The sequence below is a fragment of the Dipodomys spectabilis genome, unplaced genomic scaffold (genome assembly GCF_019054845.1).
Source record: "Dipodomys spectabilis isolate Male_0828 unplaced genomic scaffold, ASM1905484v1 ptg000116l, whole genome shotgun sequence".
In the NCBI taxonomy this organism is placed as follows: domain Eukaryota; kingdom Metazoa; phylum Chordata; class Mammalia; order Rodentia; family Heteromyidae; genus Dipodomys; species Dipodomys spectabilis.
In genome coordinates this window covers 500,232-523,867 of record NW_024870793.1, presented here as the reverse complement: position 1 = coordinate 523,867, position 23,636 = coordinate 500,232, and the positions used below count along the sequence as shown (strand labels likewise).

General features: G+C 40.3%; 1 pseudogene; it reads left to right on the top strand.

Moving 5' to 3' along the window:
• Positions 1 to 208: 208 nt before the first annotated feature.
• On the top strand, positions 209 to 4,515 carry LOC122115086 (annotated as a pseudogene).
• The last annotated feature ends 19,121 nt before the right edge of the window (positions 4,516 to 23,636 follow it).

Genomic DNA, 23,636 nt, shown 5'->3' with positions numbered 1-23,636 from the left:
ACTTAAAATTGAATTAGAAACTGGTAGTTAATGTTATAATGAAGTCTTTGTATCTCTGAGTCAAAGGTTAATGGGGGACCCGAGTATGTGAGAAGAATAGATGATAATTTGATAGTAAGAGATTTTACTTTTCTGAAGAAATAGGGACAAACATTGTTGATTTCCAACTTAACTAACCATTGTTTTTCAACTTGGACGTAGGAAAAAGGAGGTAAAAATGAGCATGTACAGCCTACAGGAAAGAAAGAGTTATGCTTATGAAGATATCCGTAAACCCCACGATGATGATTACCTGTGTAAGTAACCCTCTGTGCTTGGTCAAACAGAAGGCAAATGTGCTTTTATAATAATTCATCAGGTCATTTTGCCCCCAATTACTGGTTTACTCTAGCAACTTCACATGAAGAACTAAGCGACAATGATATGCATTCTGTGCTCTTTCTCATGATTGTTAAATCTGGGAATGTACATATTTCTTGACTAATTTTTGCTGCTCTTGCTTCAGATTGTGAGCAATGTCAGCACTTCTTCATCACCAGCTACACTGTTCATGGACCACCTATATTTGTAAGAGACAATGTGGTGGACAAGGGGCATTATGACCATTCAGTCCTCAGTCTGCCCACTGGGCTGAGAATTCGTCAGTACAGTATTCCTCAGGCTAGGCTTAGAGTATGGAATGAGGAATCTGATCTGCCATTGGGTTTGCACTTTAGCCCCTATGGGGGCTTGATCATAGAAGATGAAGATGCAGACAATAGGTACTCGTGGATGGTAAGAAATGCCTTCCCTTCCCCCCCTTTCTCTAACTCCATGTGTCCCCCTGTGCCTCCAATGAAACATTGCTAGGACATGGACAAAATAGATGTATGTGTTTGTGGAATCTGCATAAACATGGACATGCTGATTTAGGATCAAAGTATAGTGCATATAAACAGAGTGTGTTAGAGGCAAAGTGCATCCACGCTTAAGGAGCCTCTGTTAGGACTATGACAAATCTCCTCAGATGTGTAGACGGCATCTTATATGTTCACAACTGCTGAATCCATGCAGGCTCAAAGAGCATCACTGGAATCAAGTAATGTGATTTTGCCGATTATTACTCAAAAGCCTTTAGCTTGTCTTTCTGAAACTCAGATCACAAAAAGGAGAAACTTCTATGTGTAGATGCAAAAAATAAATCCCAGGCCAACTGGAGTGAGCCCAGCAGTCATTTTCATGGTTCCTAAGAGGATATTCTCCTCAGAAGACTTACACCCTGTTTATCACACCTTTCTCAATGAATTCCCATATCTCCATTTTTCTTTTGCTGTATTTGGTGCTTTCAAAATTATGAATATTTGAGGGAAAAGTAATAAAAATATACATAGTATAGCTGGGTTCCATAGCTCAACCTTTAATTTGGACTTTTGAGATAGAGATGATGTGATCTCAGTTTGATGCCAGTCCTAGCATAAAAGATTATAAGATCCCCATTACTACCAATGGCTGAGCACGTTGGTGCACATTTGGAAGTACAATGGCTGTATAAAGTGAAGTATCTCCAGCAATCCATGCAAGCACAAGCAGAATGGCAACCCAGGACAGCAGGGGAAAAAACACCTCAAAAATAAACTATGCACTGGTGGCTCAAACCTGTAAGTAGCTACTCAGAAAGCTCAGATATGAGTATCATGGTTCAAATCCAGCCCATGGAAGAAAGGCTGTGAAACTCTTATCTCCAATAAACCACCAGAAAATCAAAAGTGGCACTGTGGCTCAAGTGGTAGAGCGCTTGCCTTGAGTTGAACAGCTGAAGGACAACATTCAGGCACAGAATTTAAGCCCCTTGACAGACAAAAAATACCTCAAAAATAAACAACACAAAAAGGGCTCATGCTTCAAGTGGTAGAGTGCTTGTATTGCAAGAGGTAAGTTTAGTTACTGCGTTCAATCATAGCTCTGCTATGTATGTAAGTATGTATGCATATATATGTGTACTGTATCAAAATAAAAATTTCCATGAGAGACAAAATTAACACATCAGAATAAAAACCAAAGGACCTAACTTCATTCATAGATCCTGCATCTATAAAGCACATACTGTATCCGAGTCAAAGAATTACCCTCAGTAGTTGAATAAATCATATTCCCTGAGTAATTGTGAAACACATGTGGAGACAGAAATAACAATTTCATTGTAGGAGTATTTAACTATAATTTTTCTTCCTAGTTTTTGCAAAGTACATAGTGCCCTAACAATCTACAAGAAAGAATTTTAGTCTATGAAGGTACACACAAACACGTTGAAGCAGAGTTGGAGCAGTGGTGAGTTTCAGAAAGCAGTGGGTCTATGATATGTGCTGTAGCCCTGTGCCATGGGGAACCATTGTCTTATCAGGAACCGACATCATGAATAAACAAATTTCCCTTTATTCTCTTTATAAGACAATGGGTTCTCTGAATTTCTATGGGAACATAGTGGAGACAGGTGCATGAGTGAGTCCAATCTAAGGAAAATTACTTGGGCCAAATGTCAAATGATGTGTGCTAATCTAGAAACCGAGTACATGTCCCCACCCAAGTCTATGACATAAACTTTAACTCAATTTAGAGAATCTGGATATCAATCTATTTGTGACAAATCAGGATTGAGAGAAGTCTGGAACTGGGCTTTGAAAACAGTGCACTTAGAGTTCTAGAGTGGATGAGTATTAGGAGTAGATCCAAAGGGAGTAGAAACTTACCCTCTTATGTTTCCTTCCTGTGCCTACTTCAACTTTAGGTATATGAACTGTGGCAGGTATGCTGAGAAACAGAATCTGAGGGCCTTTCAGTACCACAGGTAGATCTTCTACCAAACCTGTCATGTCATCAAGGCAGGATGTGAGCTGCTTGTCTCCTATGGGGATGAGTATTGACAGCAACTGGGCAGTAAGTGGAAGAAACAGCTCACAGCAGAAACAGGTGGACTTCACTATGGTTCCTTAAAAAGGAAGAAAAAAAATAATTCTCTTTGGGAATTTTCGAATATCAACTCTTTGGTAGAACAAAAGGCAATTTAACGTGAGAAAAATTTCATGTTAAGTACCTCTGAATTTAAAGATGCAGTTTGTGATACTTTATTAGGAAAATTAACTTATTTTTAACTATTTGTCCTGATTTTACTTTTTAAGAACTTCATATGTTTGAATGCAATACAAAATACTGTGCTAAAAGGCTTAGAGGCCAAACAGAGTACCTACCAGCTCTCTTTCAAAGAACCAGTTACTTCTGGCCATTGCAGTTTTTCTTACTTCCCTCCATATTCACAAATGTTATGCATATGCCATTTTTCATTATTACATAGTCTACATATTCTGTGAATATATTACTAGGAAGAAAATCAGTTAGAATGAGAGTTCCCATAGAGCCTTGTGTCTTTGACAAAAATGAATCCATCTTTTCTCAGGGTGTTTTGCTCCAGCCATGGCCCTCAATTCTTGGTTCGATGGCTGCAACTAGGCCTTGCTTTTCTTCCTCACTATAAAGAACTAAAAAGTTTTTAGTAAGGATGTTCTTTCAGTAGAAAGGCCTGAAATGGAGAGAGGAAACATAGCCCTGTGAGTATCTCCGAGATGGCCTGTCATTGGCGTGGAGAAGTTGACTCCTGTAGTTGGAAGTGTCAGTGAGAGGACAAATAAGTTGGCAGTGATTTCAGAAACTCTAAGGAAAACATCTGTTATCTGCTACTGGAAAAAGAGTGTCAGTTCATGTTCTAAGAAAATGTAACAGTAAAAATAACTAAGAAATCAGACAGCCCTGATCTGTTCAGGAATCTCAGACTGCCCTGACCGATTATCTCCGAACTCTATCAGGAAGCAATTTAGGCCAGGAAATAATCCAGGAATAGCGCCCTCAGCGTTCCTGTGATTGGTCCCACCTACCCCAACTTATAATATGCTTGCTATGTATCATTCAACCTATCCTGTAACTGCTAAGCTAGAAAGTCCCTGCCCTTACTGGAAATGATCATACCCCAACCAATAAACTTAAGACTAGATTCACTCCGAACCACTGACCTATCACAAAATCAGTGTTGTAATGATACTTCCACCTGCTTCATACACAATACAAAACCCTGCTGAACAAGAGATTGGGACTCACAATTTCTGACCTGCTGTGTCAGGGAAGGTTTGTGAGTCCAGCTCGAGCTGTAATAAACGACACTTCTGCATTTACATTGGCAACGGCTCCCTCCTGGCCTTTGGGGGTGTCTATTGCCTGGTACTTCAGCAGGAAGCAGGAGAACAGCGAGAGTCCAGAAGACAGGAGAGGCACAGGAGTGAATGCACCTTTCCGTGGAGATGGCTGGGCCATGCTTATGAAGTTCCCAACATGCACGTGGTGGCCACCATGCAAGTCGCTGGAAGCCCCACTGGTCTGGGGCACAGTGCCTGTTCCAGATCTACAGTCCGAACATCCACGGTGGCCCTGGGCCTGGCTGGGCTGGAGCTGCACCCACTAGCCATGCTTCCTCCACCCTGCTGGGCATAGCCTCCCAGCCACTGCCTGATCTTCAGCATTTATGCCAGTCTGGCTCTATGGGGCAGGCTGAGGCTGAAGTGACCATTGCAGGTTCCCGTTCAAGTCGAGTGAGGTCAAACCTGTGGTGAAGCCAGCCCTCACACACTTCCAGGTATGTCCAGAAAGGATTGAACGCCACTGTCCCAGTGCTGCCGTCCTCTCCATCCCCAGAGTTTACCTCCATGTCCCCACCTTTGTTGTTGAAGTTGTTCAGCCACTGTGATCTTAATTTTCATTGTCTGCCTTTGCAGTACTTGAGATTCCTTTCTCTTCTCACCAGGCCACCAGGCCCCATGGAATCCGCCCCAACAACCCCACCTCACAGACACTCTCCAGAACCAGGCAGCCTTTGGGCATGCTGCTTCCTGAGCCTCTGATTCCCTGCCTCTTTCCTCACTTCACCAGCTTCTGCCAGGGCCTCCTCTCCCCTCCCCACCTCCCCAAGCCCCAACTCCAGTGTGGCCTCCCATGTGGCCTACACTCATCTCCCTATCACGCCCAATCCAACTCCAGTGTGGCCACTGCACTGGAGAAGACAACTAAGGTCCAGCAGCAGCAAAGATGCCACAGTGTACAGCTGGCTGAGAACTGGAGGCAGCATAGGTCTCTCTGATCAGTGTCTCTCATCTTTCTCTTCACTTACTCAGGTATCAATTGAATTTAGTATTTAATTTTTGGGTCTTATAAGTATCTTCTTATTAAGTCTTTGCAGAATAGCTGGTAGAAATGCAGTCCCAAAATTCGGATTGTTTGTTGTTTAATTTTTTTGAGATTCAGAGATGTTTTAAGTAGTTATAATCATCATGAACTCTCACTTTCATAGCAGAGTGCTATTCAGAAAATATTACTTATGCATCTATTATCAATTATGTACAAGACTTGAAACTTAAAGTTTCAAATATTACAGGAAGATCTTTGATTCATGTTGAGTGGATGTGAGTAGGTTGAGCTGTTGCATACATTCATTTTGTGTGTGTGTGTGTGTGTGTGTGTGTGTAGGGGGTGTATATGTATTATTGAAATCAGGGATAAGGATGAGCACGGTCTGAACTTGTTTCCTTTTTCTGAGATATATGTTGTTGCTCTATTGGTGGTAGGCTCTGACTGCTTGCCTTTGCCTGATGTGCACTTTGCAGTTTTTTTTCAAATACACTTCTTATTTCTTATTGAGCAGATAGGGCTTTGATATTGCTTTGCCTTTAATCTGCCATCTAGGATCTTATTTTCCTCTTTAAAAATTAACATACAATATAAATTTTATCTCATGTCTGATTTTCCCTTTAATTTGCATTTTGAAATAAGTAGTATAAGAAATTTGAGCTCTGTATTCATGAACTTTGAATTCTCTGTTTAATGTAATAACTGGACACATTTGTTAGCACCAAGATCTTAAATTTCTTTTGCAGTTTTAGTTTACAATACCCTCCTCCATGTTTTTAGCATAGGAAAACAAACAATTCCTAGTAAAAATGATAACAATTTATCCGTTAACTATCAGATAATTCATAAATAATGTCTAGTGGCAAATGAACACATTTGCTGAATAGGATTCCCTCATAGACCCATGCACTAAAATACCCCTCATAGGGGCTGAGAAGGAAGATCAGTGGTAGACAGATTACGATGCATGTATGAGGCCCTGGGGTTTATTCCTCAGCACCACGTAAGCAAAAAAGCCAGAAGTGGTACTGTGGCTCGAGTGGTAGAGCACTAGCCTTGAGCTGAAGAGCTGAGGGCAGCGACCAGGCCGAGAATTCACCACCATCGACATAAATAAATAAATAAACAAATATATAAATGAATAAAGAAATAAAACAAACTCATACGCAAGTAAATTAGTTTCAAAGGTTGATTACCATTTTAGTTAGGGACAGGGTGCTAAGATATAGCAGACCTCTGTCCCAAAGCTTCAAGAAGGATTTCAACTGTTGACCAATATTGAAAACAAAAAGTAAAAATATAGCTCTGCCAATAACATATAGAATCTCCATTCAAACAGAAAGAAGTACTACGAATGAAATACTTTTTATAACATTTGTTAAGAGATTCTGGCTGTATAATAATTATCATATCAATTGACCTTCGAAAACTCTATAGGTAGGCCTCAGTCTCAAGGGCCTCTAAAACTGGAGGAGAGAATCATCAACCTGGACTTTTAAAAATTGTTATTGTTAATGCAGTGGACATATGGGTCACCATTTTGTAATTCAGATAATGAGTTCATTTTGTGTTCGAAAATCTCATCACTTCTTTTCTCTATGTTTTTCCCTCCTTTCCCTGCCCACAAGTGGTATAGTTGATTGTCAACATAATATCTACAGAGTACCAATGCTGCATTTGTTTCCTTGTTCTCTTTGAATTTCTGTGGCTCCCTCACTGCCCAGAAATGGATAAACAAAAAAAGAAAAATCCCTCATTTCCAATTCCTTTAATTCATTTCAATATAAACATCAGTAGTTTTATGAGATTGTCAGGCTCTGTCTGCACATCCGGAACACTTATACTTCCTGTACCCAGTCATAACTCCCACCAGATTCTAAGATCCACAAAATAATTCTGTCCACTTTCCACACAAGAAGAAGCTGAGATTCAGAAAGATTAAATAACTTATGGAAATACTGGGCTGAGCATAGTGGCTCACTCTTATAGCCTTACCTACTCCAGAGAGTGAGATCTGAAGATCATAATTTGAAACCAATCAAGGTTGACAAATCCCTTACATGTTTATCTCGTTAACCAACAGAGGTCAAGAATTGTGTGATTCAAGTGATACAGCTAGAATGCCACCAGACTTGAAAGGGAAAACTAAAGATAGTGCCAATAAGATGATTTTTAAGAACCAATGCTGCCCCATACAAAATCTCAGACACCAGACACACACCTTTAAAAAGATGTTAGTACTGAAATCCAAGTAGTTTTTTTTAATTTTTATGTTTAGTTATTACCTTTAGTGAGGTATGATGATAGTCTTTACTGATGAGCCACAATTTAGAACTTTGTTGTAATTATATCCATGTCTGTGCCAGAGAAACATTCTCCTAGTTGTCTTCCCCCGTTTCCAGCAACTATAAGTTGTCTCGTCTTGGCCCAGTTTCAAGTTCATTGTTCCAGTAGATCACAGCAATCCTAATAACAAGGATTATAGGTGGTAACTACCGTACTGGACAATACCTGCCTTGGGAAAATTGTTCAAATTTCTCCATTCAGTGGAGGTTGTTAGGATACACCCATGATCACTTTGTGCTCAGAATTGGGAACTTTTTAGGTCCAGGAATTCAGGGCAAGCACTGTGTGCTATTTCATACTTGTACACTTTAATGGCAGCTTCCTATTGTCTACTTTAAGCATTGTGTGAAGAGAAAAACTGCCCCTAGTAGACAGAAACACTGTACTAACTGTTGTTCTCAAAGCACAGGAGGAGAGAAAGAAGTTCTGAAAGAGGCATATAGCCTAGACACTGAGTTCTTAGAAACTTGGGCTGCCTGTTAATCTGAACTTCAACATAGAAACTCAGAGCCTGAAGTGGTTTGTAAGCTCCATTTATATTCCTGAGCATGGGGCTCCCTTCCCCTCAGCCCTTCTGATGCTTTACATCAGCGTTTCTTAGTGTGTCTTAATGTTTTCCTATTAGTTCAGTGCACAGGCTAAAAAATTAAGCATGTCCAACCATGGGTTTCCATTGCCCTAGTAGATGTTTTGCATTTTAGGACATTCCTTCCAGGGAACTCTCTTATTGGGCCCTCATGTGCATATGATCACAGAAGCGAATGTCTCACAAACCATGGAATGCAGTTGCTCAATGATGATTAAGTCACACAGAGGCTCAGACAGTTTGGGCTAGTAGCCTTTGTGAGAGGCCTTGGACTAGGCACTGTGGAAACATTGACAGTAATTCCTCAGAGCAATACCACTGATTAGCGGGATATGGAGAGGTAAAAGAAGAGTGAATTTAACCAAGTTCTTATCTCAGAGAGGGAAATGGATTGGACAGAATGATAGGAGAGAGATTTAAAAGAAAAGAAGAAAAATGGAAATAAAAATTTAAATTTAAACAATGAAACACTTAAAAATTATGTAAGTTTAAAGAAATGATATTGAGAGAAGGATAGAATGAGAGGAGGGGAGGGATAGGAGACATAAAAAACTAAAAAATGAAAGTGCTTAAAATTAGTTATTAAAAAATTAGGGCTGGGAAAGTGGCTCAGTAGTAGAGTGCTTGCCTTGCATGCCTGAGACCCTGGGTTCGATTCCTCAGCACCACATAAGCAGAAAAAACTGGAAGTGGAGCTGTGGCTCAAAGTGGTAGAGCACTAGCCTGGAGCTGAAGAGCTGAGGGACAGTGCCCAGGCCCAGAGTTCAGGCCGCATGACCAGCAAAAAAAAAAAACAAAAAAACAAAAAAAAACAGACAAACAGGAAATTATATATGTATAAAGATATAATATTGCTACTAAAGAATTTAAGCCTAAGAGCTTATGAATTGAGTAATAAATTTCTGGATTAAGTGTGTATACCATGGGGTATAAGGTCTAATAATTGACGATGGTTATATATATGGGGATGAGCAGAATAGCAATTAAGTCACTCAAAAAAGAAAGAAAGAGAAAAAAAAAGAAAATAAAAAAGTACCAAAAAATTAGAAGAGATAAAAAAGCACACATACACATATACACCTAAAATAAAAATTATGAGAGGAAAAAAACATTAATAGAAAACAATTAAAAAATAAAATTAAAAAAAGTTACAGAGTTCTTTTTTTGGAGGGGGGATGTGAAGATCATTTATCTCCACTGTGTCCATAACCAGTCTCTTGGTGGAGTCTCTGGTCTGCTTGTGGTGTTTGGTTTTCCTGTGGCTTGATTGGATTCTTAAGTCAGTTTGTTTGAGCAGGCAGAAAAATTCTCTGCTTTACCCAGGATTTTGTGATCCTCTTCCCAGGCTAGTTCAATGGGAGGGAGATCTGCTTTGAATATCACAAAAGAGGGAGATGGCTGTTTCCTCTAGTTTGGAGATGCTGTGGTGAGGCTAGGTTCTGGGTAGGGTTGAGGCCTTTCAGCAAACTAGCTTTTCCCTGAGGGGCTTGCTCCAGAGACACTCACAGGGCCCAGCCTGGATCAATTCTCAGGGTTTGTGTTTACTGAATTTTAATTGATTTTCTAGGCTGCTGTAGGGAGGGGCAGCCTCTGGTTTTGTTTACACAGTGAAGAAAGTCCTGAGGTGGGAGGCGGATCTTCCTCTATCTGGGCTGGGTGATTTTCCCCTGGATGGAGCTGAGCCTGGAAGGTTAGGTCAGGTTCTTGTGACCTGCTAAATGACTCTTTTCTTTTCTTCCATGGCCTGACTTGGAGCTAGTTGCTCAGGGGGGCCTTTATCAGTATGGAAGATGGAGATCTCTGGTGATTGGGGAGGGATGGCTTTTCCTCCTCTTCTCCCTGAGAAGGAGTGAGGATGTCAGGGTTCTACACATGCTAGAGTGTTGGTTCCTGAGTCGTCTCTGGTGTGTGATCTGCAGGATGAAGATATCTGCTCCTTGTCAGTTCTTGCTGGTGATGAGTAGAATCTGCTCACCCGCTGTGTCTGGTGCTGTTTTCCCGATCTCTCTCTGTTATAGCTGAGGCCGCTATGTCCAGTGTCACTGCCGCCGCATCCGTTGCAGCCTTGGCTACTAGCAAGTGCTCAGTTCTGCCTCCTTGCCTGGATTTCCCTCTCTGGCCAAACTCTCTGTACTGTGATGGCACACTTGGGGTGATTCTCTAGCCTAGGACTGTTCACTAAACAGTGTTTAGGAACACTAAAACTGCTTTCTATGCTGGAGCTTGTTTAGCCTCCAGCTTCTCCTCTGCCATCTGCCTCTGAACCACTCTAATGAGATTCTTATCTCCAGTTAGCAATCAGAAAACCATAAGTGGACTCTGGTGGAGTGCTTCACTTCAGCTGAAGAGCTCAGGGACAGCACCCAGAATTCAAGTCCCATGACTGATAAAAAATAGAAAGAAAGAAAACAAGTGAGTGCTCAGAGCCAGTGGTTCATACCTGTAAGTCTAGCTAGTCAGAAGGCTGAGTTCTAAGGATCAAGGTTCAACACCAGCTTGGTCAGGAAAATCTATGAGATTCTTATTTTCATTTAACCACTGAAACCCACAAGTGACCATGTAATTCAATGTGGTAGAGCACTAGATTTGAGCACAAAAGCTCAGGGGCAGGATCCAGGACCTGAGTTCAAGCCCCACAACAGACAGAAAGAAAAGAAAAAGGAATGAGAAGCCACCTTAATGAAATAACTAGGCAAGTACAATATACAGAATAATTCTTCCCTTCCTTCTTTTCTTCCTTCCATATATCCACATCCTTCCCTCGTTTTTATCCTAGAACTTAAACTCAGGGCCTCATGCACTTTACGTAGGTGCTCTACCAGTTGAGCCATACACCTGCTTTTTTTGCATTAGTCATTTTTGTTTTTGCTGGTCATGTGGCTTAAACTCTGTGCCTGGGCGCTATCCCTGAGCTCTTCAGCTCAAGGCGAATGCTTTACTGCTTGAGCCACAGCACCATTTCTGGTTTTCTAATGGTTTATTGGAGATGAGTCTCATGGACTTTCCTGCCTGGGATAGCTTTGAACTGTGTTCTACAGATCTCAGCCTCCTGAGTAGCTAAGACTATAGGCATGAATCACCTGCACCCAGCTCTGCTTGAGACATTTTTGTGGTAGGGTTTTGTGTTTATGACCAGGCCATCATGGACCACAATCCTTCTTTTTACCCTTTCTGAGTAGATGAAATAAAAAGCACAATGCATTGGTTTCAGATATTGACTGAGATCCAATATTGTGAATGTTTTGCCTGGGCTAACATCAAATCATAGTCCTCTCTGCATTAGTCAAGTCCCAGCAGATAGCATTACAAATGTGAGTTCCCATGCTTGGCTCAAATTTCTGACGACTGAAACATATGAATGAAGTTTTAATAATTTTAAATGATGAATTTAGGGACAATGGGTGCTCTTACTTGCCTAGTTTCAAATTTCAGCAAAAGTCCCAAATATTAACTTTTGATTTCCTCGAGTAAATTAAATAAGCAGATAATCTTTTAAAAGCAATTAACTGAAGAAAAAAGTTAAACAGAAAACATCCTTACCACTGCAACTTTGGATTCAACACATTGTCAAACATTGCTTATATCATAGTTGTTTTTTTCTGGGCAGTATATTCCATACACGGATCATGCCATTATCAAGTCAAGAGCTAAACAGCCTATAGGCTGTAGGCAAACATACCAAGGGAAGGCATGGTCCAGCAGCATTGTAGGTGGCAATGTCCCAACATAGGACGTGAAGGGTTAGGGAAGCTTAAGTAGAGCTTTTTCCTTAGGAATAGTACTCTATTAAGCCATACCTCTTTTTCTGGGTTTATCACTGATTAATTGGAGACATGTCTCATGGACTTTCCTGCTTGGACTGGCCTGAAATCATGCTCCTCAGATCTCAGCCTCCTAAGCTGTGAGGATTAAAGGCATGAGTCACCAATGTCTAAATAAATTATTCCTTTAATAAAAATCATAATGGCTACAGTATGGTTTAACAGAGAGCTTGAATCCTTATCAGTTTTGTTCCTGACCTGCTATTCTAATAGGACACACAAAATTTACATTCAATTCTCCACTGAAGTAGAGGGTATCCATTGCATGCTCTGTAGCATCATAAATCACTTGCTGGTGAGGAAAAATACCTCTTTTCCATAGGAAATGCTCAGTAAATTCTGATTATTGAATAATCATAAACCTAGGAGATGGAAAATACTGCTAATCAATCACATTTTTTTTGTTCATTGTGGTACTTGAACTCAGGGTCTGGGTGCAGTCCCTGATCCATTTTCTAGCACTCTACCACTTGAGCTACAGCCCCACTTCTGTGTTATTTTGTTGTTGTTGTTGTTGTTGTTCATGGGGCCTGATATCTGGGTCTTGGCTCTGTCTCTCAGCTCTTCAGCTTATGGCTAGCACTCCACTTGAGCCTTAGCACCACTTCCAGCTTTTTCTGCTTATGTGGTGCTGAGCAATCAAACCCATGTCCTCATGCTTGCAAGGCAAGCACTCTACCACTGAGCCAACTTCCTAGCCCCCCACTTCGAGTTTTTGAGTGATTCACTGGACCTAAGTATCTCATAGGGACTTTTCTGCCCGGGCTGGCTTTGAAACATAATCTTTCCATCTCAACCTTCTGAGTAAGATTATAGGCATGAGCCATCTGTCCATGGATACATCCACATTTTTATACAAGTGAATAAAGCTCGTGATATAGTGTCTTCCTCTTTAACCAAAAGCAGGCAAATAACCAAAATTGAATTTGAAATTCAGTTGAATCTGAGTCTATATTCTTAACAACTGGGTTGTAAGTTATTTGATCTTTGCACAAGTTTGTTAGTAGATACAGCACACATGTCAGGAATTTTCTATTTCAAATGGCCCATGACACATAGTTGGGTGTGGTATGGTAAGCCTGTAATTCCATCACTTGGGAGGCTTAAGCAGAAGCCTGGTAAGTTCAAGGCCATTTTAGCTATGTAGGAAATGCCATCTCAGAAGGGCAGAAAGTAAATGGCTTCTGTGTCCACAATGAGAAGCCTAAGACTCTCCAAGGCCAAACAGAAAGCATGACCCAAAAGACTAACCCAAAACACCTGGATACCAGCTGTGTCGACTCATTCTTGGGCCAATATAGTGTCACCTAAAGGCGCTATTGAATAGTTGGGTCCATGTCTCCTCTTCTTCTCTTCAGAAAGGCCATTTCAAATAATCATTCCTAAAAATGAAAAGACAGCAGTGATAGTAGGATTTCCATTCCAGCATATTTACAAGTCAGTGAGCACTTAGACATTGGCAACTATAATATTAATTGACTAGCAAGTGGCTGGCAGTACCTGAAGAAACTCATAGATCATAGTATATGTTCTGTGAATTAGAATTAATTAAGTTGCTACCATAGCTGCAGCAGGTGCAGTACCAGTTGGGGGAGGGCGGCAGCATCCTTAGCTCCAGACCCTTGACATCTGGAGTGCATCATGAAACCCACCCGCCCTTCACAAAGGCCGAAAGAGAAGGGGGCCACCATAGAATGCTAGGCTCTTCTGGTGTGGCATGAGACCATCACCTCACTTCTCTTTCCTCGCTGGATAAGTTGGGGCTGCGTGCCTGTGTCACTTCACTCCTGATTCCGGTCTGGGTGGGTAGGTGCTGTGTGCCTGTACCACCTCACTCTCGCTTCTGGTCTGGCTGCAGTGGGGGCCGTGTGCCCGTGTCACCTCACTCCTACTTCCAGGCTAGGTGGGTGGGGGGTCATGTGCCTGTGTCACCTCACTCCTGCTTCTGGTGTGTGTGAGTAGGGGAGTAGGGGCCATGGTGCCTGTGTCACCTCACTGCTGATTCCGGTCTGGGTGGGTAGGAGCCATGTGCCTGCACCACCTCACTACTGCTTCCTGGCTGGATAAGATGGGGCTAAGCCACTTTTCGCCTTACTCACGCTTAATTTCTGGGTGAGTGGGGGCCATGTGCCTATGTTTCCTCACTCCTGCTTCAGGTCTGGGTGAGTGGGGGTTGCATGTCTGTGTCACCATACTCCTGCTTTTGGTCTGAGTGAATAGGGGAGTAGGGGCCATGTTCCTGCACCACCTCACTCGTACTTCCAGTCTGGGTCGGTCCGACTGGCTCTGAGGTAATTACTCTCTCCAGATGCTGTTTACCAGCATGCACTTCAGCCCATGCCAGAGGTTAGACTTTTCCAATTCTCATAGTAAAGCATGACATTAAGGGATTAATATGGCACCTTGCTAGGTTTGAGAACTCTGTTATAAAATTGTGCACTTGTGTGCGCCTGTGCACTGGTCTAGGGCTTTGAACTCAGGGTCTGAGGTGTCTCTGAGATATTTGATTAAGGTAGAGCTCTACTGCTTCAGCCACAGCTCAACATATGGCACTTTTGTGGTTAATTGAGACTAAAATTCTCCCAGATTTTCCTGTCTGGACTGGCTTTGAACACTATCCTCGGATCTCAGCCTTTTTAGTAGCTAGGATTTACAGGTGTGAACTATGGGCACCTCTGTATTTGCTTGATTGCCATTCAGAGAGAACTGTGCTTGGTAAGTATTCTGGAGTAAAAAGATTTGAACTCTTCTAATGAGCAGTGGTGAAAATACTCAGGTTCTAGCCTGGCATTGGTGGATCAGGCCTCTAATTCTACTGATTCAGGAATGTGAAATCTGAAAATTGCAGTTTGAAATCAGTGTGTGGAGGACAAAGTCCTTCAGATTTTTTATCTCCAACGAATTACCACAAAACCAGAAAGTGGCACTGTAGCTAAGTGGTAGAGCACCAACCTTGAACAAAAATGCTCAGAGACAGCACTTAGGCCATGAGATCAAGTCCAATAAGCACAAAAACGAAACAAAACAAGAAAAAAAAACCTGGGTTCTTCAGTAGGAGTTTATCATTATAAATATGTTTCCCATTATATTTAGCTCTGTCATAGGTACATGAATCTTAGGGTATTAAGAAACTTAGCTAAAAATATAGGCAGCATTGTGTGTGTGTGTGTGTGTGTGTGTGTGTGTGTGTGTGTGTGTGTGTGTGTGTTTGCCAGTCCTGAGGCTTGAACCTGGGGCCTTAATCTCTTGATTGGATTTTTTCCATTAAGGCTGATACTCTGCCACTTGGTCCACAGCTCTACTCCCAGATTTTTTTAAATTCTTATTTGGAAATAACAGTTTTACACACTTTTCTGCCTGTGGAAGCCGATTCTGGAATGTGATTATTTGAATCCTAATATAAAATATGTGTGTGCAGATAGCTCTACTATAAAGCTGACTTACATTTCTTCAGCTGTATATGTAGGATTTCTTGGGTGGAACTTCCACACTGGTTTCTGTTGGGGCTGCACTGATTCATTTAATTGCCAACATTGTGTAAGGTATCTTTCCCTATTTCCTTGTGAGTATTTTTGTTTTCTTTTTTAATAGGCATTCTGCTTAGGCAGACATGAAACTTCAACATAGATTTGATTTGCATTTCCTTGATTACTAAAGATGTTGAATATTTTCATGTATTCCTTAGACACCTATATATGTTTTGGGGAATGATCTAGTCAATTCACTTGCCTATTTATTGATAAGATTGTTCTTAGTGTATTTCATTTTTTGAGTCTATACATCTAGATATTGGGATTTCTTCTGTTACTCAAAAGGCAGGAGTTCAGGCTTAGTTTACTAAATCTTAGCAAAAGATGACTTGTGAGCTTCAAATTATTTAATAGATGATTAATTAAAAATGATCAGAAGGTGTGGCTCACACAGGAGAGTGCCTGCCAACAAGTATAAGTTCTGAACTCAGACTTCAGTGTCTACAAAAAAAGAGATATATTTTATTATTTTACAACAATAAGATTTTATCAGTTATATACTCTCAAAATATGTAATTCTAAATATTTCACTATTCTTCATGGTAAAACTTTTGCAAATTTTAGCATAAACTAACAATTTTAGTTTCTATTTTTTCCTTGGTATTCATTCAAGCCAGCAAAACTGATAAAATACAACTTTGGCCAGGTTCTGGCTCATGTCTGTATTTCTAGCTATTCAGGAGGCTGAGATCTGAGGATTGCAGTTCAAAGTCAGCCTGAGCAGCAAACTCTGTGAGGCTCATGTCTAAATAACCACCAGAAAAATAGAAGTAGTGCTGTGGCTCAAGTGGTAGAGTGCTTTCCTTGAGCTGAATAGCTGAGGGACTGCCCCCAGGCCCCGAGATCAAGCCCCACTTCAAACCAAAAACAAAACAAAACAAAACCAAAATCCAACTTTATATAAAGAGAAAGAATCTCCAAGTTTTTATTCAAGATTTTTAATGCTTGTGGCAAATGATTTATCCGGTAGAAAGTGGAGATCTTATATCTGTCATTGTGATAAACTTGCTACTATGTGGTTGATTCATTTCATTCATCTAACATTGTTGAAGATGAAAAATCCATCAAGGACATGACATATATTTGGCAAAACTGGTAAGTTGAAATGACAATTTTTTTTCTAGTTTGGCAAAGAAGCTCTGGTTTTCCTTCCCTCACCAGGATTTGAACAATGAAAAAAATTGCCTTGATTTTTCCCAAAAGTGAGGAAGACAGCTCATATTCAAATAATTAGAAGATAATGAAAAGAATGTTTAAGACACATAATATATTTAATTTTGAACCTTCCTCTCAAGAAACTTCCAAGAAACTAGCAAAAATTGGTTATAGCTATTTATATAAAAGAGCTCATTGCAGGTGCCTCATACCTATAATTTGCTACTCAGAAGGATGAGATCTGGGATTGAGATTGGAGCCAGCATGGAAAAGCAATAATTGCATGGATGATGTCCCCTGCTGTTAGATCATATGTGCCTTCCTCCCATCCTCAATGTGAAGCTGTTTCCCCACATTACCATCCTTCTGAAATATTGACATTATCATTGTAATTTCTGGTTTTCTCCTTCAACATGAAAGGTTCATGGAGCAGGCCACTTGCAGCTGTATTCACATCTGTTTCTCCAGTTGCCTACAACATTGCCTGGTCCTTAGTGCTTAGTAGCCTTGTGTAGATGAAACTGCCCTGCTCATGTAATCTCAGAATTCAGTCAGGAAAGCTCATCAAGCTGTGATCTTGTGGTTAATAGTTAATTCTTCTAATTATTTTTTTCTACTTTGTGTATCTACCCTTACCACGTAAGGGTAGATCAGTGGCTGACATCTATCTGTTGTAATGGCAAAGTTGACTGTGACATCATAAAAGATTATTATGAAGCTGCATGAAAACTCATCCACCAAAGCACTGCAAATTGCAGCCTCCCACATCCAGGAATAGATTTAACAGCTCTGCAATCAAACCATCATTCACTCTCTGCTGGATTCAGACTCAGCATTTCCCTTTCCTATTTAAAATAAAGAAAAATTCAAGACATGCTTTTTTATACGTCTTTGAATTATGGAAATGTCCTTCCAAACAAAAAAATAAGAATGTCATTAGTGGAATGTAAATATAAGGCAAGGAATAAAACAAGCATAAAATTTCCTAGGGAAAAAATCAAAAGTGACACCTGCTACAAAAGTTGGTCCTTAAAACTAGGACTGGATTCTGACACACACCAGTAATCCTAATATAAGGTAATGAAAGTTTTATTTTTGTGCCAGTCCAGGGTTTGAACTTGCACTCAGAGCCCTGAGTTCTCTTGCTCAAGGCCAACAATTTACTACTTGAGTCATAGCTCCACTTCTTGTATATTTGGTAGTGTAGTGGAAATAAGAATTTCCCAGACTTTTCTGCCTGTGCTGGCTTCAAACTGTGATCCTCGATGTCAGCCTCCTGAGTAGGATTACAGGCATGAGCCACCAGTCCCAAGCTAAAAGTTACTTTTGTGAGATATAAAAATAAGATATACAAAGCAACATAAACAAACGAAACTTTAGGACAACAAAACTGAAACAAGTTATATACAAGATATAAAAAGACAAACACGAAGGCCCCGAGTGCAAGCTTCAGGAACAGCACAAAAGAAATAAAGAAGTGTAGAAAAAGAGAAGAAATAGTGAGTGACAGAGTTTTAAATTAATCAATCATTGGTGGCCTACACATGTTGTATTAACTACATAGGAGGATAAAGTCAGAAAATAACATTTAAAGGTAAGCCCAAGCAGGAAATTCCATTGGCCATTTTTCTGTGTGTGCTAGTCATGGGGGTTGAATTTGTTCTACTTTACTCTAGGCTGGAGTTTTATCAATCTCATTAGTGGAATCATTATCATCTAATTGGAGAAAAAGAGTATCATGGAATTTCCTATGCAGGCTGGCTTCAAACTTTGATCCTCAGATTTCAGCTCACTGAATCATTCTGTTATTTCCATTAGACATTATCTCCAATGAACCCCCCAAAAGAAGAAAAAAAAAAAAACAGCTGGAGCTTGACGTGTGGCTCCAATGGCAGAAATGAGACAATGATTTCTGGGACATTACCAACACCTTTAGATCAATCTCCAGGAACAGTATACACAAGAATAAAATAAATAAATGAAAAGAAAGGTGGAAGAAGAAAAAGGAGAGCCAATTTCAGAGGTTAAAATGAGCAAAACTGAAATAGGTTACACTTGTTCTTGTAGTTACTCAAGGGTCTCACATTTGAGGATCAGTGTTCAAGGCCAGCCAAGGCAGGGGAGTCCATGGACTCAACTCTAATTAGGCAAATGCAGTTTAGAAACAAAGCCCAAATTGTGCTATGACTCACATATTAGAGGTCTAGCATTAAAAATATAGTGGGACTGACCTGGGAAACTGACTCATTGGTCGAGTGCTTGCCTTGCATGTATGATGCCCTGGGTTCAATTCCTCAACAACACATAGCAGAAAAAGCCAGAAGTGGCACTGTAGCACAAATGGTAGGGCTCTAGCCTCAAGCTGGAGAGCTGAAGGACAGTGCCCAGGACCAGAGTTCAGGCCCCATGATGGGCAAAAAAAAAAATAGGGATACAGGTGGACCCATTGCAACAATGAGATGTACAAGATGTTATGTTGAAAAACAAATTTACAACTTTGGTGCAGGGAGGTGGTTTTCAGGGCGATGGAGTTGTGGTGGGGAGATGGCTAGGGATGGGAAGGGGAAACAAAGGAGGAGGCAACAATGCTTGATAAGAAATGTACTCATTACCTTGCTCATGTAATTGTAAGCCCTCTATACGGCATTTTCACAATAAAAAGAAAAATAAATAAATAAAAAAGATAGACCAGAAAAAAATTACTGGGACAATACGTAGACTCTGATTTATATCCCCAAGCCCAGCATTCATGTGGAAATAAAAAAGATAGAAATTAAAATATGTGTTGGAAAATCCAACTAAATTTTCAAAATGAGCATGAATTTTTGTTTCATGTGTGTAATCCTAGATACAAAGATAGATGAAATCTGAGGGTTATGGTGTCTTATCATCAAATCACCAGCAAAACAAACAAACAAGAAAACAGAAGTGAAGCTGTGATTGGAGTTGTAAAGCACCAGTCTTGAGTGAGAAAGCTATGAAATAGTGCCCTGACACAGAGATCCAGCCTCAGGATCATAAAAGTAGTCATAAGAAGAGAACCTGGTGCTGGTGACTCATGCCTGCAATTCTAAAACCTCAGGAGGCAGAAATATGGGAATCCAGTATAAAGGCCAATCCAAGCAGGAAAGTCCAGAAGACAGTTTTTTGTGGGCCATCCTGGGGATAGTACTGTACTACTCCCAAGTTTTTGGAAGTTAATTGGGGTAAGGGTCTTAGACTTTCCTGCTCAACATGGCTTTGAACCATGAAGGTCAGACCACAGCCTCCTGAAACAGTCAAGGAATTGCATGAGTTCCTGCTCCAGGAGCAACACACCCAAAATAATGAAATTAATAAATGTAAAGAAGGGTAGAAGAAGAGAAGAACCAATAACCGAGGCTTCAATGAGCCAATCAGCCAATCATTGATAGCTCATAACTCTAATTCTAGTTACAAAGGAAGCTAAAATCTGAGGATAATATTTAAAGGACAGACCACGTAGGAAAGTTCATAAGATGTGTGTGTGTGTGTGTGTGTGTGTGTGTGTGTGTGTGTGTGTGTGTCTGTTTGTGTGTGGCTGTGTGTGAGACCTGTTGCTTGAACTTGTACTGTTTTGCATTTTAGTGGTTATAATTGGTGATATCATCATGGACTTTCCTGCCCATGCTGGTAGAAAATTTGATCCTCAGATTGAATCCTCATGAATTAGGTCTGGCTCTACATGATAATCATTTCTAATTAACCATCAAAACAGAAAAATAAACTGGAATTGAGCTGTGGTTCTCCTGGCAAAACTGGGAAAATGTTTCCGGGACAGCACCCAGACCCTGAGTTCAAGCCACAGGACAAACACAGAAGAAATAAAAGGAGAACAGAAGTACAAAAGGAAGAGTCAGTGACAGTAGTTGAAGTGAATCAAACATTTGTTGTTCACACATGTTATACGAGGTAGTCAGGAGGATGAAATCTAAGGATCACGGTTCATGACCAGCCCAGGCAGGAGAGTCCATGAGACTCATTTATCTAATTTGCACCAAAAATAAGTTACAAGCTGTGCTTTGGTTCATGCGGTTGGGTGGTAGTCTTAAACAGAAAGCTTGGAACAGAACCTAAGCCCTAAGTTGAAAATCTAGACACACATTTAAAAAAAAAACAAACAAAAAAGCAGAAACTTAAAATGATGGGTAAAGAGAAACATAAAGTTTCAAAATGAGTATGGGCTTTGGTTCATGTTTATTCCTTGTTATTCACTTACAAAAAGAAAGAAAAAAGACCACAAATTATAAAATATGGGATAAAGCAAAAATTATAATTTCAAAATGAGCCATGTGTTTTTGGTTTATGTGTGTATTCTTAGCTACTAAGAATGTTGAAATATGAGGATTATAGCTCAAAGCCAGTCTGGGAACAGCAGTGACTGAAATTTTTATCTCTAAGTACCCAGGAAAATCTGGAAATGAAGGTGTGATAGTAGTTGTAAAGTACTGAAATTCCATGAAAAACCTGGGAAACAATTCCCAATTCAGCCCTAAGTCAACCAAAAGCAAAACTGAAAGAAGAGAAGACATTACCATTTGAAATTTAAGCCTGGGACTGGTGGTTCTTGCTTATTATTTTAGCTATTCAGGAGGCTGAAGTCTGAAGATACCAGTTAAAAGCCAGTCCAAACAGGAAAGTCTATGGAGCTTTTTATCTGTGTGTGCCAACCTTGTGCTTGAATTCATGTAGGAGCACTACCACTCCCAGAGTCTTGGTAGTTAGTTGATGAAAATAGTCTCATGGATTTTCCTGCCAAGGATGGCTTCAACTACAATCCTCAGATTTCAGCCTCCTATGTCTTTCTGGGCTTTACATGAGATTCTTATCTCCAATTAACCACCAAAAGGAAGAAAAATAAAACCTGGTGATTGAACTGTGGCTCCAATGGCAGAAATGAGAAAATGATTTCTAGGAAAGCATCCAGACCTTGATATACACAAACACACACACAAAGTATAAAATAAATAAATGTAGAGAAGGTAGGATAAGAAACAGACAATTTCAGAGATGAAAATGAGCTAAGCTTAAGTGGCACACACCTCTGATGGTAGCCACTTGGGAGATTCAAATCTGAGGATCACATTTGAAAGCCAGCCCTGGTAGGAGAATTCATGGACTCAAATCTAAGTAGCTACTTAAAACAAAACAAAAAGTAATAACCACAAGTTATGCAGTGGTTCGTGTCTTAGTGTTCTAATCTTGAATAAAAATTTCTGGGACTGCCCTTGATTTTTCGACCCAGGACCAGCATACACAAGGAAATAGAAATACAAATAAAAAGGACTAAGAATGGCGGGGAATGTGGCTTAGTAACAGACTGCTTGCCTACCATGTTTGAATCTCTAGGTTTGTTTCCTCAGTACCTCATAAATGAAAAAGACTGAAAGCGGCACTGTGGCGCAAGTAGTAGAGTTCTCACCTTGAGTAGCAGAAGTTCAGGGACAGTGCTCAAGCCCTGAGTTCAAGCCTCAGGATTATGAAAAAGAATAAAAATGTTGTGAAAAAATCCAGTTGAAGTTTCAAAATGAGCAATGCATGAAATTTTGGTCAATATGTGTAATCCTAGTGTCAGAAGGCTGAAATCTGAAGGTTGTTGTTCATAGACAGCCTGTACAGGGAAGTGCATAAGTCTGCAACTAACCAGCAAAAACCGCCAGAAATAAAACTGTGGTTGTAGTTGTAAAGCAACAGCCTTGAATGAAAAACCAATTGAAACAATGCCCTGACTCAGAGATCCAGCCTCAGCATCACAATAAGAAAATTAAATGGTTGGAAGTAGAGAACCCAGAACTGTTGGTTCATGTCTGTAATTCTAGAAAAGCAGGAGGCTGAAATATAAGATCTTATGTAAAGGCAAACCCAATCAAGAAATTCCAGGAGACTGTTTTGTTTGTGGTGGCCACACAGGGGATAGGTTTTTGTTGATTGATTGGAGATAAGAATTTCATTGATTTTCCTGCCCAGGCTGCTTTCAAACCATGATGGCCAAATTTCAGCCTCCTGAGTCAGGCCAATACTTGCATGAGTTCGAGCTCCAGGACCAACACAAACAAAAACAATGAAATAAATGAAAAGAAGGGTAGAAGAAGACAAGAAAGACCAAGTAACAGAAGTTTCATTGGGGACTAATGTTTGTAATTCTAGCTACTTAGGCTAAAATTTGAGGATACTGTTTAAAGCTCAGCTCAAGTATAGGTGTTCATAAGACATGTGTGTTTGTGTCTGTGTATTTGTGTGTGTGTGTGTGTGTATGTGTGTGTGTTTACCAGTCCTGGTGCTTGAACTTGCACTATTTTGCTCAATAATCTACAACTCTCAGATTTTAGTGGTTCATTGGAGAAAAGAGTGTCATGGACTCTCCTCAATTTTTTAGCCTCCTGAATCTGGCTTAGCTAGACATGATTCTTTTCTCTCCAATTAACCAACCCACAAAAGCCAAATGTTATGGTTGGTCCCATGTATGCCCTGAGACAACATCTGAGCTTCAATTTCCATTCCCAGAACAAGTAAAAAAGAAAAAAAAGAAAAACAGGTGGAAGCAAGCACATATTAAAGTTTTAAAATGACCCAAATGTTGATGATTATATGTGTAATCCTTTTTACACAAGAGGCTGACAACTGACAATTGCAGAGTCAAGTTAGTCTAGGAAAGAACATGCTTGAGATTCTTATCTCCAGCTACACAGCACAAAGCCTTGAGCTATGGCTGAGGTGGTAAAGCACCAATCTAGAGTGTAAAAGCTAAGATATAGGCCCCAGAGTCAGAGGTCAAGCCACAGGACCCATAAAATTTTCAAAGGAGAGCGGATGAAGACAGGCTGAAATCTGAGAATCGTTGTTCAAAACTACCCCATGCAAGAAAGTCCATGAGGCTTTCTCTGTGTGTGCATCTGTGTGCTATGTTTGGCTTGAATTTATGCTGTTTTGTTCAAGGATAGAGCTTTACCACTCCCAGTTTTTCAGTGATTAATT